The sequence below is a fragment of the Oncorhynchus mykiss genome, chromosome 7 (assembly GCF_057628025.1).
Source record: "Oncorhynchus mykiss isolate SJ-2025 chromosome 7, ASM5762802v1, whole genome shotgun sequence".
In the NCBI taxonomy this organism is placed as follows: Eukaryota; Metazoa; Chordata; class Actinopteri; order Salmoniformes; family Salmonidae; genus Oncorhynchus; species Oncorhynchus mykiss.
The window spans coordinates 2,155,001-2,172,746 of NC_143028.1; the positions used below are offsets into that span (position 1 = coordinate 2,155,001).

Here is a 17,746-nt window from a genome sequence, read left to right on the forward strand (position 1 = left end):
ATGAGCAGTTTTAAGATCTCTTCTTTAAACGTAAATGGGGCAAGAGATGTTAAAAAAAGAGCCATGGTGTATGAGTTAATGAGGGGAAAGGGAAGTGACATAATTTTTCTACAAGAAACGCATAGTAATTTGGAAAATGAAGTTATGTGGCAACAGGAGTGGGGGGGGACAGTGGTGTGTAGTCATAAAAACTCAAAAAGTGGGGGTGTGGTTATCTTGTTCTCAAAAGGGTTTTTGCCTTTGTCATATGAGGTTGAAGAGGTAGTTGAGGGGAGGTTATTAAAAGTTAGAGCAAGGTATGAAAACATCAATATGTGTCTGATAAATGTATATGCCCCAGTGGTGACAGTTGAGAGGGTATGTTTTTTAGAGACATTATCAAATACCATTGAGAAATGTAACAAAGAAGATTATTTGTTTATTGCTGGGGATTTTAACTGCACAGTTAGTGATTTAGATAGAAATCACCAAGAACCTCATATAGCCTCAAGGACGTTTTTAAAACGCCTTATTGTAACAAATGAACTGTGTGATATTTGGCGGAGTCAACATGGAAGAACAAGGCAGTACACCTGGGCGCATGTGAGAGAGAACATCATCTCTATGGCCAGGTTAGATAGGTTTTATGTTTTTGAGCATCAATCTCAGGTCTGTAAATCAAGTGTGATAACTCCAGTGGGATTTTCTGATCATTGTTTAATAACAGAGGTGGTGTTCATTAACGATGTAAAACCTAAAAGCGCATACTGGCATTTTAATATAACTTTATTGAGTGATGCTCACTTCAGGAATTGTTTCAGTTTTTTTTGGGAGAGGTGGAGGTCTCAAAAGGCCAGTTTTGTATCCCTTCAACAATGGTGGGATATAGGGAAAATCCAGATTCAACAATTTTGTAATCAATACACGGAGAATGTCACCAAGGATATCACCAGATCAATGAAAGCCCTAGAGATTGAAATAGTGGAACTCATGACGTTGGTTGAGACCACAGGAGATCGAGGCCATACTCAGGCCCTCAAGAGGAGAAAAGCTGCATTGGCAGATCTGCTGGGTATCAGAGCACAGGGGGCATTGGTGAGAAGTAAATTTCAGGGCATATCTGAAATGGATGCCTCATCCAAATTTTTCTTTGGTTTAGAGAAAAAGAATGGACAAAGAAAAATTATTCATTGTCTCAAATCAGCTGTTGGACAAGAGCTCACTAGCCCTAGTGAAATTAGAAAGAGGGCAGTAGAGTTCTATGCTGAGCTCTACAAGTGTGAGTACAAAGAGGACAAAACAGTGACACAGCAGTTCTTTGATGGGCTCCCAAAGGTGCCTGCAGAAGCTCAGGTTGAGCTTGAGCAACCATTGTCTTTGCAGGATTTATACACTGCATTAAATGGCATGGAAAATGGAAGGGCACCAGGCATTGATGGGCTTCCCGTTGACTTTTTTAAGTCTTTTTGGGCTATGTTGGGAGAGGATTGGTTAGAAGTAGCTAATGATAGTTTAACCGGAGGGTTACTACCAATAAGCTGCAGAAGGGCTGTCCTCACCCTACTGCCTAAAAAGGGTGACCTGAGGGAGGTGAAGAACTGGAGGCCGGTGGCTTTATTGTGTACTGATTATAAAATATTGTCAAAGGCTTTGTCCAACAGGCTGAAGGAGGTGATGGGGCAAATCATACATACGGATCAGTCCTACTGTGTTCCTGGCAGGCAGATAGGGGATAACATTTCTCTGATTCGTGATTTTTTGGACGTCTCTAAGGCTATTGGGTTGGATGCTGGTCTAATTTCAATTGATCAGGAAAAGGCATTTGACCGAGTTGAACATCAATATTTATGGCACACGTTTGAGGCGTTTGGGTTCAGCTCTGGTTTTATTGCCATGATAAAGGTGATATATGGTGACATTGAAAGTGTATTGAAAGTTAACGGTGGTTTGAGTGCTCCTTTTAAAGTGTGTAGAGGTATTAGGCAGGGATGTTCTATGTCTGGGATGTTATATGCTATTGCTATAGAGCCACTACTAAATAGCATTAGAAGTCGCATTGCAGGGGTGTGCCTTTCAGAGGATATTCCTCCTATTCGTCTTTCAGCCTATGCTGATGATGTAGTTGTGTTAGTGAAAAATCAAGCGGAGGTGGATAGCTTGAGTCTAATGGTTGATCGTTTTAGGGGAATATCCTCTGCAAAGGTAAATTGGGAAAAGAGTTGTGCTTTACAGATTGGAGAATGGTCTGGAGGGATCATGGCTTTGCCAGGGGGGCTAGAATGGTGTAAGGGAGGTTTTAAGTATCTTGGAGTGTATCTAGGAGATGAGGGGACTATGGAAAAAAATTGGAGTGGGGTGGTTGAAATGGTGGAAGGGAGGATGAGGAGATGGCGTTGGTTACTATCTCGTATGTCATATAGAGGGCGCACTATTATAGTTAACAATGTGATTGCCTCTGCACTGTGGCATCGGTTGTCAGTTTTAGAACCACCATCTGGCCTTCTGGCTAAGATACAGGCAATTATGGTGGATTTCTTTTGGGATAAATATCACTGGGTTCCACAAAGTGTTTTGTATTTGTCAAAAGAGGAGGGGGGACAAGGTCTTGTACATCTTGCTAGTAGGGCTGCTGCTTTCCGGTTTCAGTTCATTCAAAGGCTGCTTTATGGACCGGAAAATGTGGTGTGGAGAGGGGTGGCAGGTCTTATATTACAGAGGGTTGGAGGATTAGGTTTAAAGAAGGCTTTATTTCTGGTTGATAGTAGCCAGATTTCTAGGGAGGGAGTACCTCCGTTTTATAGAGGCCTTCTCAGAGTGTGGAGCATAATGAAGGTGTCCAGAAGAACTTCAGCGGAGTCAGTGCATTGGCTGTTGGAGGAACCTCTGGTGTATGGGGCGAGACTGGACTGTACAACTGCAGCTGTTCCACATTTCTCCAAGATTCTGGTGAAGGGGAAAATCATCACCTTAAGACAGTTAATGGCCATGGCTGGGCCCGCCTTAATGGATGGAAGAAGGGTGGCAGAACATTTGGGGATGAGGTCGGAAAGGATTGTCGGACAAATGCTGGGGAGCTGTAGGAAGGCTCTGTCAGCGGAAGAATGGGATATGCTTAGTAGCCACAAGAAGAAGGTGCAAGATGAAGACGTCTCATTTCCAAAACTAGGGATTACACCAAATATCCCAGAGTCAGAAAGAAAGGCGTTATTGCTGGATTTGAGAGGGTTGGAGGAGGTGGGTTTGGATGAGGTGAATGGGAAGGAATTGTATAGGGGGTGTGTCAAGGTGTTGAATAAAGATAAATTGAAAAATAGAAAAGATACTCCATGGAGGGTAAAATTGGGCATTGATGACAAGGTAAAGCCAGCATGGAGAGCACTGTACAAACCACCGTTACAAAAGGGTACTGGTGATATGCAATGGAGGGTTTTACATGGCATCATTGCAGTTAATGCTTTTGTATCTGTTATTAACTCAGATGTTAGAGATGGATGTCCTTTTTGTAATATAAGAGAAACCATTTTTCACTGTTTTATGGAGTGTGAGAGGATAAAACCGCTATTGGAAATGTTGGAATCTTTGTTTAAAGCTGTAGGGGAGTTTTTCAATAACACTGTTTTTATTTTGGGGTTTCAATATAGTAAACAACAGAAAAGAAAATGTCAAATGTTAAATTTTATTTTGGGACAAGCTAAGATGTCAATTTTTCTGAGTAGGAAACATAAGATAGAAACGGGATATGGGCAGGATGTAAGATGTGTTTTTAAAGGTTTAGTGAAAGCAAGAATAAAAGTAGTTTTTGAGTTCTTTTCAGCTGTAAAAGATCTCCTATTATTTGAGGAGAAGTGGGCTTACGAAGGAGCACTTTGTTTTGTAGAGGAGGGGAAATTATTTTTTGCTGCTGAAATAAGTTGAATGTATATGTTATGTATTTATTTTTGTTTAGGAATTACATTTTGTTATTTCATTTCTGAAAAGGCAGTGTGTCATTATTTATGTTAACACTTGAGTAAAAAATAAAGGTTTTATAAAAACTCAAACTCTCTCTCTCTCTCTCTCTCTGTCTCTCTCTCTCTCTCTCTCTCTGTCTCTCTCTCTCTCTCGCTCTCTCTCTCTCTCTCTCTCTCTCTCTCTCTCTCTCTCTCTCTCTCTTTCTCTTTGTTTTGAAATAGCAGGTGCTGCGTGCTACACACTCACGGATTGTTCTCTCTCCCACGCTTAAAGTCAGAGAGTCAAGCGTTTTTATGGGAAAAGCTTGACTCGCTGAGTCAATTTACCTGAACTCACTGTACTCAGAACAGAAAGTAGAGGGTAACTCAAAGTGATTTCTGACAGGGAACCTTACTATACAGGAGGCTCTAAGACCTTTCACATTGACAGGGTTGAGCACAGCAGCATGCACCGCTTCCAACACATTCTTATGACTTTGCTGTAAGTGAGCACTCAAAGTGGACATTAGTATGCTTTTGTATGTTTTCTTCATAAATTATTATTTATTAGGATTTCTCCTTTCAGAATGAGGTCCCAGGTCTTTTTTGAAAGCCCTAGCTATCCACCCAAAAGGCATGGACTTACCAGAGAAGGTCAAAGTGGCCATTCAGGACAGGGCGGAGTGAACACACCAGCCAATAAACCGTCACGGCAGTGAGAGTTACTACCCAGTTTGGGCCAATCGTAAATCAGATCAATCGTAAATCAGATCAGTGTAATGCAAGGTTCTGACGGGCTGGGTTGGACCTTGTCGAGCGGCTTCTCGTTAAATTTGCCCGAAGTCCTGCACACGTTTTATGACGGGAGAATCAGAGCACTAAATGAACAGAGGGGATAGGACCCGTAAACCAAAGAAGAGAGGGGGAAAGAGAGAGATGAGGAAGAGGATGAGAGGAGAGGTGGTGAAAGACGGGAGTTTGATGTGAGGAGGAGTGATGACAGGACAATAGAAGACAGGAAGGAGTGAATCAGCAACATGACTTGTACTGTATGAGTCTGAATGATAGAGAGAGAAAACACCATTACATCACGTTACAACACTGTGTGTGTTTCAGAGGGAGAGACTGTGTTCATATGGGAGACAGTACAGTTGTACCAGGCCCATCCGTGTGTCAGAGAGACAGTACCGTTGTACCAGGCCCATCCGTGTGTCAGAGAGACAGTAGCGTTGTACCAGGCCCATCCGTGTGTCAGAGAGACAGTACCGTTGTACCAGGCCCATCCGTGTGTCAGAGAGACAGTACCGTTGTACCAGGCCCATCCGTGTGTCAGAGAGACAGTACCGTTGTACCATGCCCATCCGTGTGTCAGAGAGACAGTACCGTTGTACCAGGCCCATCCGTGTGTCAGAGAGACAGTACCGTTGTACCATGCCCATCTGTGTGTTAGAGAGACAGTACCGTTGTACCAGGCCCATCTGTGTGTTAGAGAGACAGTACCATTGCACTGTGTTCATCCATATTAGAGACTGAGTGTGTTGGCCCTCTGAGAACCCCCCTCCCCGTGTGTAAATGTGTGTCTACCTCAGCAGCTTGTGTGAGCTTTTGTGTGCTTGCGTGTGTGCGTGCGTGCGTGTAAGTGTGCGTGTGTAAGTGTGTGTCTGTGCGTGGGTACATGTGTGTGTTAGAGTGTTTGTGTGTGTGAGTTGGGTAATGAAGGGAGTGGATGATCCTCTGTGCTTCATGGGAAGAATGGCCTGATAGATGATCGTTATCTGGAGCCCTGGGGGACTGAGACTTCAGCAGCTAGAATACAACACACCACTAATCCACCTATCCTGCCCTGCTCTATCCTGCCCTGCTCTATACTGCCCTGCTCTATCCTGCCCTGCTCTACTTTGCCCTGCTCTATCCTGCCCTGCTCTATCCTGCCCTGCTCTATCCTGCCCTGCTCTATCCTGCCCTGCTCTATCCTGCCCTGCTCTATCTTGCCCTGCTCTATCCTGCCCTGCTCTATCCTGCCCTGCTCTATTCTGCCCTGCTCTATCCTGCCCTGCTCTATTCTGCCCTGCTCTACCCTGCCCTGCTCTATCCTGCCCTGCTCTATCCTGACCTGCTCTATACTGCCCTGCTCTACCCTGCCCTGCTCTATCCTGCCCTGCTCTATCCTGCCCTGCTCTATCCTAACCTGCTCTACCCTTCCCTGCTCTATCCTGCCCTGCTCTATCCTGACATGCTCTATCCTGCCCTGCGCTACCCTGCCCTGCTCTATCCTGACATGCTCTACCCTGTCCTGCTCTATCCTGCCCTGCTCTACCCTGCCCTATCCTGCCCTGCTCTACCCTTCCCTGCTCTACCCTGCCCTGCTCTATTCTGCCCTGCTCTATTCTGCCCTGACCTACCCTGCCCTACTCTACCCTGCCCTGCTCTATCCTGCCCTACTCTATCCTGACATGTTCTATCCTGCCCTGCTCTATCCTGACATGCTCTATCCTGCCCTGCTCTACCCTGCCCTGCACTATCCTGCCCTGCTCTACCCTGCCCTACTCTACCCTGCCCTGCTCTACCCTGCCCTACTCTACCCTGCCCTGCTCTACCCTGCCCTGCTCTACCCTGCCCTGCTCTATCCTGCCCTGCTATACCCTTCCCTGCTCTACCCTGCCCTGCTCTACCCTGCCCTGCTCTATCCTGCTCTGCTCTACCCTGACATGCTCTATCCTGCCCTGCTCTACCCTGCTTTATCATTCTGTCTCTCTCTCTCTTGACCAATATGTCACACAAAGCTATAACTAGGGTATATCTTTTCTCAGTCCATCTCACCTTCTCTCTCTTCTTTCATCCCTCTATCATTCCGTCTCTCACCATCCCGACTCTTCACTCTATCTCTCAATCTGTATCTAACACGTAGTTACTGTCTCTCAGTCCGTCACTCACCCCATAGCTACTTCTTCTGCTGCCTCTCCCTCAGAGATCCTGTCTCCCTCTCTCCCTCAGAGACCCTGTCTGTCTCCCTCTCTCCCTCAGAGACCCTGCCTGTCTCCCTCTCTCCCTCAGAGACCCTGTCTGTCTCCCTCTCTCCCACTGTTGCTACTGATCTAGTATTCTAGTTTTTAGAGTGCTTGCGTGTGCGTATGTGTGTGTGTTCTTGCAACCGTAACTGTGTGTGTGCATATGTACCCACATGCACGCAATTGTGTGTGTGTGTGTGTGTGTGTGTGTGTGTGTGTGTGTGTGTGTGTGTACATACATGTGTGTGCACAGATGGCAGCAGAGAGGGCCTCGCTGTCCCTCAGGCTTGGGTAATTAAAATCCCTCATACCTTCCAATCGCATCAGTTTAGAATACAGAACAGGGTAGCGGATTGTACTTAACTAGTAGTAAGTAGTACATGTTGTTGTACTATCAGTGTAACTAGAAGTACATACTGTATCCTACATGTTGTTGTATTATCAGGGTGTCTCACCCTTTGATTGAAGCTTTTGATACTATTTTCACTTCCACTCGTTTGCAGTGTTTGATTCGTCTGCAGTGTTTGATACTGTGTATCTTCCATTCGTCTGCAGTGTTTGATACTGTGTATCTTCCATTCGTCTGCAGTGTTTGATACTGTGTATCTTCCTTCCATTAGTCTGCAGTGTTTGATACTGTGTATCTTCCATTCGTCTGCAGTGTTTGATACTGTGTATCTTCCTTCCATTCGTCTGCAGTGTTTGATACTGTGTATCTTCCTTCCATTCGTCTGCAGTGTTAGATACTGTGTATCTTCCTTCCATTCGTCTGCAGTGTTTGATACTGTGTATCTTCCTTCCATTCGTCTGCAGTGTTTGATACTGTGTATCTTCCTTCCATTCATGTCTGCAGTATTTGATACTGTGTATCTTCCATTCATGTCTGCAGTGTTTGATACTGTGTATCTTCCTTCCATTCGTCTGCAGTGTTTGATACTGTGTATCTTCCTTCCATTCGTCTGCAGTGTTAGATACTGTGTATCTTCCTTCCATTCATGTCTGCAGTGTTTGATACTGTGTATCTTCCATTCATGTCTGCAGTGTTTGATACTGTGTATATTCCTTCCATTCGTCTGCAGTGTTTGATACTGTGTATCTTCCTTCCATTCGTCTGCAGTGTTTGATACTGTGTATCTTCCATTCATGTCTGCAGTCTTTGATACTGTGTATCTTCCATTCGTCTGCAGTGTTTGATACTGTGTATCTTCCATTCGTCTGCAGTGTTTGATACTGTGTATCTTCCTTCCATTCATCTGCAGTGTTTGATACTGTGTATCTTCCATTTGTCTGCAGTGTTTGATACTGTGTATCTTCCATTCGTCTGCAGTGTTTGATACTGTGTATCTTCCATTCGTCTGCAGTGTTTGATACTGTGTATCTTCCTTCCATTCATCTGCAGTGTTAGATACTGTGTATCTTCCATTCATGTCTACTGTGTTTGATACTGTGTATCTTCCATTTGTCTGCAGTGTTTGATACTGTGTATCTTCCTTCCATTTGTCTGCAGTGTTTGATACTGTGTATCTGCCTTCCATTCATGTCTGCAGTGTTAGATACTGTGTATCTTCCTTCCATTCATGTCTGCAGTGTTTGATACTGTGTATCTTCCTTCCATTTGCCTGTAGTGTTTGATACTGTGTATCTTCCTTCCATTCGTCTGCAGTGTTTGATACTGTGTATCTTCCTTCCATTCGTCTGCAGTGTTTGATACTGTGTATCTTCCTTCCATTCGTCTGCAGTGTTTGATACTGTGTATCTTCCTTCCATTCATGTCTGCAGTGTTTGATACTGTGTATCTTCCATTCATCTGCAGTGTTTGATACTGTGTATCTTCCTTCCATTAGTCTGCAGTGTTTGATACTGTGTATCTTCCTTCCATTCATGTCTGCAGTGTTTGATACTGTGTATCTTCCATTCGTCTGCAGTGTTTGATACTGTGTATCTTCCATTCGTCTGCAGTGTTTGATACTGTGTATCGTCCTTCCATTCATGTCTGCAGTGTTAGATACTGTGTATCATCCATTCGTCTGCAGTGTTTGATACTGTGTATCTTCCATTCGTCTGCAGTGTTTGATACTGTGTATCATCCTTCCATTCGTCTGCAGTGTTTGATACTGTGTATCTTCCATTCGTCTGCAGTGTTTGATACTGTGTATCATCCTTCCATTCGTCTGCAGTGTTTGATACTGTGTATCTTCTTTTCGTCTGCAGTGTTTGATACTGTGTATCTTCCTTCCATTCGTCTGCAGTGTTTGATACTGTGTATCTTCCATTCGTCTGCAGTGTTTGATACTGTGTATCTTCCTTCCATTCGTCTGCAGTGTTTGATACTGTGTATCTTCCATTCGTCTGCAGTGTTTGATACTGTGTATCTTCCATTCGTCTGCAGTGTTTGATACTGTGTATCTTCCATTCATCTGCAGTGTTTGATACTGTGTATCTTCCTTCCATTCGTCTGCAGTGTTTGATACTGTGTATCTTCCTTCCATTCGTCTGCAGTGTTTGATACTGTGTATCTTCCTTCCATTCGTCTGCAGTGTTTGATACTGTGTATCTTCCATTCGTCTGCAGTGTTTGATACTGTGTATCTTCCTTCCATTCGTCTGCAGTGTTTGATACTGTGTATCTTCCTTCCATTCGTCTGCAGTGTTTGATACTGTGTATCTTCCTTCCATTTGTCTGCAGTGTTTGATACTGTGTATCTTCCATTCGTCTGCAGTGTTTGATACTGTGTATCTTCCTTCCATTCGTCGTCAGTGTTTGATACTGTGTATCTTCCTTCCATTCGTCTGCAGTGTTTGATACTGTGTATCTTCTTTTCGTCTGCAGTGTTTGATACTGTGTATCTTCCATTCGTCTGCAGTGTTTGATACTGTGTATCTTCCTTCCATTCGTCTGCAGTGTTAGATACTGAGTATCTTCCTTCCATTCGTCTGCAGTGTTTGATACTGTGTATCTTCCATTCGTCTGCAGTGTTAGATACTGTGTATCTTCCTTCCATTCGTCTGCCGTGTTTGATACTGTGTATCTTCCTTCCATTCATGTCTGCAGTGTTAGATACTGTGTATCTTCCTTCCATTCGTCTGCAGTGTTTGATACTGTGTATCTTCCTTCCATTCGTCTGCAGTGTTTGATACTGTGTATCTTCCTTCCATTCATGTCTGCAGTGTTAGATACTGTGTATCTTCCTTCCATTCGTCTGCAGTGTTTGATACTGTGTATCTTCCTTCCATTCGTCTGCAGTGTTAGATACTGTGTATCTTCCTTCCATTCGTCTGCAGTGTTAGATACTGTGTATCTTCCTTCCATTCGTCTGCAGTGTTAGATACTGTGTATCTTCCTTCCATTCGTCTGCAGTGTTAGATACTGTGTATCTTCCTTCCATTCGTCTGCAGTGTTAGATACTGTGTATCTTCCTTCCATTCGTCTGCAGTGTTAGATACTGTGTATCTTCCTTCCATTCGTCTGCAGTGTTTGATACTGTGTATCTTCCTTCCATTCGTCTGCAGTGTTTGATACTGTGTATCTTCCATTCGTCTGCAGTGTTTGATACTGTGTATCTTCCTTCCATTTGTCTGCAGTGTTTGATACTGTGTATCTTCCTTCCATTCGTCTGCAGTGTTTGATACTGTGTATCTTCCTTCCATTCGTCTGCAGTGTTTGATACTGTGTATCTTCCTTCCATTCGTCTGCAGTGTTTGATACTGTGTATCTTCTTTTCGTCTGCAGTGTTTGATACTGTGTATCTTCCTTCCATTCGTCTGCAGTGTTTGATACTGTGTATCTTCCATTCGTCTGCAGTGTTTGATACTGTGTATCTTCCTTCCATTCGTCTGCAGTGTTTGATACTGTGTATCTTCTTTTCGTCTGCAGTGTTTGATACTGTGTATCTTCCATTCGTCTGCAGTGTTTGATACTGTGTATCTTCCTTCCATTCGTCTGCAGTGTTAGATACTGTGTATCTTCCTTCCATTCGTCTGCTGTGTTTGATACTGTGTATCTTCCATTCGTCTGCAGTGTTAGATACTGTGTATCTTCCTTCCATTCGTCTGCCGTGTTTGATACTGTGTATCTTCCTTCCATTCATGTCTGCAGTGTTAGATACTGTGTATCTTCCTTCCATTCGTCTGCAGTGTTTGATACTGTGTATCTTCCTTCCATTCGTCTGCAGTGTTTGATACTGTGTATCTTCCTTCCATTCATGTCTGCAGTGTTAGATACTGTGTATCTTCCTTCCATTCGTCTGCAGTGTTTGATACTGTGTATCTTCCTTCCATTCGTCTGCAGTGTTAGATACTGTGTATCTTCCTTCCATTCGTCTGCAGTGTTAGATACTGTGTATCTTCCTTCCATTCGTCTGCAGTGTTAGATACTGTGTATCTTCCTTCCATTCGTCTGCAGTGTTAGATACTGTGTATCTTCCTTCCATTCGTCTGCAGTGTTAGATACTGTGTATCTTCCTTCCATTCGTCTGCAGTGTTAGATACTGTGTATCTTCCTTCCATTCGTCTGCAGTGTTTGATACTGTGTATCTTCCTTCCATTCGTCTGCAGTGTTTGATACTGTGTATCTTCCATTCGTCTGCAGTGTTTGATACTGTGTATCTTCCTTCCATTTGTCTGCAGTGTTTGATACTGTGTATCTTCCTTCCATTCATGTCTGCAGTGTTAGATACTGTGTATCTTCCTTCCATTCGTCTGCAGTGTTTGATACTGTGTATCTTCCTTCCATTCATGTCTGCAGTGTTAGATACTGTGTATCTTCTTTTCGTCTGCAGTGTTTGATACTGTGTATCTTCCATTCATCTGCAGTGTTAGATACTGTGTATCTTCCTTCCATTCATGTCTGCAGTGTTTGATACTGTGTATCTTCCTTCCATTCGTCTGCAGTGTTTGATACTGTGTATCTTCCTTCCATTCATGTCTGCAGTGTTTGATACTGTGTATCTTCCATTCGTCTGCAGTGTTTGATACTGTGTATCTTCCTTCCATTCGTCTGCAGTGTTTGATACTGTATATCTTCCTTCCATTCGTCTGCAGTGTTTAATACTGTGTATCGTCCTTCCATTCATGTCTGCAGTGTTTGATACTGTGTATCTTCCTTCCATTCGTCTGCAGTGTTTGATACTGTGTATCTTCCTTCCATTCATGTCTGCAGTGTTTGATACTGTGTATCTTCCTTCCATTCATGTCTGCAGTGTTTGATACTGTGTATCTTCCATTCGTCTGCAGTGTTTGATACTGTGTATCTTCCTTCCATTCGTCTGCAGTGTTTGATACTGTGTATCTTCCTTCCATTCATGTCTGCAGTGTTTGATACTGTGTATCTTCCATTCGTCTGCAGTTTTAGATACTGTATATCATCCTTCCATTCATGTCTGCAGTGTTTGATACTGTGTATCTTCCTTCCATTCGTCTGCAGTGTTAGATACTGTGTATCTTCCTTCCATTCGCCTGCAGTGTTTGATACTGTGTATCTTCCATTCGTCTGCAGTGTTTGATACTGTGTATCTTCCTTCCATTCGTCTGCAGTGTTTGATACTGTGTATCTTCCTTCCATTCGTCTGCAGTGTTTGATACTGTGTATCTTCTTTCCATTCGTCTGCAGTGTTTGATACTGTGTATCTTCCATTCATCTGCAGTGTTTGATACTGTGTATCTTCCTTCCATTCATGTCTACTGTGTTTGATACTGTGTATATTCCATTAGTCTGCAGTGTTTGATACTGTGTATCTTCCTTCCATTCATGTCTACTGTGAGTTTGTCGCAGAACAAAAGGTCTAAGCCGTTTACCTAAAAATACTTTTCAAGCAAGTTTCTTTCTTGAAGTACTCCATGTGTCATTTGAAGTAAATTGACACACTAATTTACATTTAAATATGAAATATTGTGTATTTTATCTTAAAATGGTGTCTCATCAATGTTTCAGGAACTGTCACTCCTAAATAGATGTGAATCATAATTAATTTGCATAACAGATGGGGAAGGGTTAAACTTTGTGTCTCTTTCTCTCAAATTCTCTCTTCATCTACATCATCTCTTTCTCTTTCCCTGTCACACACACGCACGCACACACATGCACACAGACACACACACACACATGCACTCGCACACACACACATGCACACACACACACGCACACGCAAACACACACAAACACAAACACACACACGCACACGCACACACATGCACACAGACACACACGCACACGCACTCGCACACACACACACACACACACACACACATGGCACGCGCACGCACACACACACACACACACACACACACACACACACACACACACACACACACAATCCCTCTCCCGCTCTCTCTCTCTTGGGGCTGAGTGGGGTAATAACGTGGAGACACCTCTGGCAGTCGTAATTAAAAAATGCATCTGCTCTAGTCGTCACATCTGGAGCAGGTGCCACCACATTGTCTCAAACCGCCTCACCATGGCAGACACAAAGCCTTGTCCCCTGCCTCGTGACTGGACTAGCAAACAGCAGCAAGGACAGGGACACACACCCTCAGCTGACTGGGCCACACACTGCTGTACAAACTCTGTGTACAGCAGAGGTGGGGGTAGATGCTGTACAACAAACTCTGTGTACAGCAGAGGTGGGGAAGGTGCTGTATAAACTCAGAGGTGGGGTAGATGCTGTATGAACCCAGAGGTGGGGTAGATGCTGTATAAACTCAGAGGTGGGGGTAGATGCTGTAAACTCAGAGGTGGGGGTAGATGCTGTATAAACTCAGAGGTGGGGTAGATGCTGTATAAACTCAGAGATGGGGTAGATGCTGTATAAAACCAGAGGTATGGTAGATGCTGTATAAACTCAGAGGTGGGGGTAGATGCTGTATAAACTCAGAGATGAGGTAGATGCTGTATAAACTCAGAGCTGGGGTAGATGCTGTATAAACTCAGAGGTGGGGTAGATGCTGTATAAAACCAGAGGTATGGTAGATGCTGTATAAACTCAGAGGTGGGGGTAGATGCTGTAAACTCAGAGGTGGGGGTAGATGCTGTATAAACTCAGAGGTGGGGGTAGATGCTGTATGAACTCAGAGGTGGGGTAGATGCTGTATAAACTCAGAGGTGGGGGTAGATGCTGTATAAACTCAGAGGTGGGGGTAGATGCTGTAAACTCAGAGGTGGGGGTAGATTCTGTATAAACTCAGAGGTGGGGGTAGATGCTGTATAAACTCAGAGGTGGGGTAGATGCTGTATAAACTCAGAGGTGGGGGTAGATGCTGTGTAACAAACTCTGTGTACAGCAGAGGTGGGGTAGATTCTGTATAAACTCAGAGGTGGGGTAGATGCTGTATAAACTCAGAGGTGGGGTAGATGCTGTATAAACTCAGAGGTGGGGTAGATGCTGTATAAACTCAGAGGTGGTGTAGATGCTGTATAAACTCAGAGGTGGGGTAGATGCTGTATAAACTCAGAGCTGGGGTAGATGCTGTATAAACTCAGAGGTGGGGTAGATGCTGTATAAACTCAGAGGTGGTGTAGATGCTGTATAAACTCAGAGGTGGGGTAGATGCTGTATAAACTCAGAGGTGGGGTAGATGCTGTATAAACTCAGAGCTGGGGTAGATGCTGTATAAACTCAGAGATGAGGTAGATGCTGTATAAACTCAGAGGTGGGGTAGATGCTGTATAAACTCAGAGATGAGGTAGATGCTGTATAAACTCAGAGGTGGGGTAGATGCTGTATAAACTCAGAGATGGGGTAGATGCTGTATAAACCCAGAGGTAGGGTAGATGCTGTATAAACTCAGAGGTGAGGTAGATGCTGTATAAACTCAGAGGTGGGGTAGATGCTGTATAAACTCAGAGATGAGGTAGATGCTGTATAAACTCAGAGGTGGGGGTAGATGCTGTATAAACTCAGAGATGAGGTAGATGCTGTATAAACTCAGAGGTGGGGTAGATGCTGTATAAACTCAGAGGTGGGGTAGATGCTGTATAAACTCAGAGGTGGGGTAGATGCTGTATAAACTCAAAGGTGGGGTAGATGCTGTATAAACTCAGAGGTGGGGTAGATGCTGTATAAACTCAGAGCTGGGGTAGATGCTGTATAAACTCAGAGCTGGGGTAGATGCTGTATAAACCCAGAGGTGGGGGTAGATGCTGTATAAACTCAGAGGTGGGGGTAGATGCTGTATAAACTCAGAGGTGGGGTAGATGCTGTATAAACTCAGAGGTGGGGGTAGATGCTGTGTAACAAACTCTGTGTACAGCAGAGGTGGGGTAGATTCTGTATAAACTCAGAGGTGGGGTAGATGCTGTATAAACTCAGAGGTGGGGTAGATGCTGTATAAACTCAAAGGTGGGGTAGATGCTGTATAAACTCAGAGGTGGGGTAGATGCTGTATAAACTCAGAGGTGGGGTAGATGCTGTATAAACTCAGAGGTGGGGTAGATGCTGTATAAACTCAGAGGTGGGGTAGATGCTGTATAAACTCAGAGCTGGGGTAGATGCTGTATAAACTCAGAGGTGGGGTAGATGCTGTATAAACTCAGAGGTGGGGTAGATGCTGTATAAACTCAGAGCTGGGGTAGATGCTGTATAAACTCAGAGCTGGGGTAGATGCTGTATAAACCCAGAGGTGGGGGTAGATGCTGTATAAACTCAGAGGTGGGGTAGATTCTGTATAAACTCAGAGGTGGGGTAGGATACACTTTCATACTGTTACAATGAGCCTGTCCTCCAATATCTGGTCTTCAGAGCAGTGTGAAGCCTCTCGTCGTGGTTAGTTTGGTAGTAGCCTTAGATACAGTGGCTGTGGAAAGAGACTAGTTAGTTAGAACAGCAACATCTGTAGTTTCAGGTCAGGACTCTGCTCTGAAACAGGTTTCAGTCATCCCCTGCTGTAAACTTCTCTGGAGTAGCAGCTTGTTTCAACCTAAACTCCCTGGTGATCAGCTCTCCATTAGAGCCTGTCACAGTCTAACACAACATGAAGCTGAGATCACACGTCAACTCATGAACACGGACACCAACACATCAACCTGCGTATACAATTGTGTGGGGACACACAATTCAGTCCCATTCAAAATCCTATTTTCCCTAACCCCTAATCCTAATCCGAACCCTAACTTTAACCCATACCCTTACCCTAATTCTAACCTATACCCTTACCCTAAACCTAACCTTAACCCTAATCCTTAATCCTAATCCGAACCCTAACTTTAACCCATACCCTTACCCTAACTCTAACGTTTACCCTTACCCTAAACCTAACCTTAACCCTAACCCCTAATCCTAATCCGAACCCTAACTTTAACCCATACCCTTACCCTAATTCTAACCTATACCCTTACCCTAAACCTAACCTTAACCCTAATCCTAAACCTAACTCTAACCCTTACCTTAATTCTAACCTAAACCCTTACCCTAAACCTAACCTTAACCCTAACCATAATCCTAACCCTAACCCTAACTTTAACCCATACCCTTACCCTAATTCTAACCTAAACCCTTACCCTAAACCTAACCTTAACCCTAACCCTAATCCTAACCCTAACTCTAACCCATACCCTTACCCTAAACCTAACCTTAACCCTAACCCTAATCCTAACCCTAACCCTAACCCTAACCCTAATTCTAACCTATACCCTTACCCTATTCCTAACCTTAACCCTAATCCTAATCCCAACCCTAACTCTAACCCATACCCTTACCCTAAACCTAACCTTAACCCTAACCCTAACTCTAACCCATACCCTTACCCTAATTCTAACCTATACCCTTACCCTAAACCTAACCTTAACCCTAATCCTAACCCTATCCCTAACTCTAATTGTTCTTAACACTTAACCCCCTAGAAATAGCATTTGACCTTGTGAGGACAAACAAGATGTCCCCAGTTAATAACATTTTTGTTCTATTACACACACACACACACACACACACACACACACACACACACACACACACACACACACACACACACACACACACACACACACACACACACACACACACCACTATAATGCAGGGTGTTCTCCCATAAAAATATGAATTAATTCAAGTTTATACAAATATATCCACTCAACAAAACAATAGTCCAAACCCCATGTCTCTACCATATAAGTTACAGATGATTTACTCTGAGAATGTAGCATGTTTAGAGTGAATGGAGTGTCGTCACAGGCAGGTGGTCACTGCTCAACAATGTGGCGCTGCTTCGCGGCAGAACACTGCTAACTGTTTGTTATTTTTGTACTTGGGCTCCCGAGTGGTGCAGTGGTCTAAGACACTGCAGGAGTCACATCCCTGGTTTGAATCCAGGCTGCATCACATCTGGCCTTGATTGGGAGTCACGTAAGGCAGCACACAATTGGCCCAGTGTTGTCCGGATGTGGCTGTCATTGTAAATAAGAATTTGTTCTTAACTGACTTGCCTGGTTACGTCAACTGACAAGCTCACTGTGGCTGCAGGTTCATTAGTGAAAACATGGGCTTTTTCTAAATGAAATCTGCTGAAAACAAAACTAAATAGAGACTAAATATATATTTATTTACAAAGCTAACAGACTGAATTTCATTATCCACCCCCCGCGAAGGCAATCTGTTCCTGTTTCCATTGTGCATTTCTGAGTCTTTCCCTTTAAATCTCCATAGAAACGGCTCCTCTCAGCATAGATTGATAGCCAACATAGGCAATGAAGCCAAGGATCTCAAGGTGAAAATGACGAAGCTATCAAGTTGATTTTGATTGGTCTAACCAGCAGAAACATCTCCAAATGGTACCACTTCACAACACCAAATATGGAAGTGATACAACCGAGAGAGGCGCAGTGTAACCTAGCAACGGTCACAGC

General features: G+C 43.8%; 1 protein-coding gene across 1 annotated transcript in view; it reads left to right on the forward strand.

The window, feature by feature from the left end:
• Positions 1-17,746, forward strand: part of LOC110515808 (receptor tyrosine-protein kinase erbB-4) — a 478,553-nt gene that overhangs the window by 185,077 nt on the left and 275,730 nt on the right.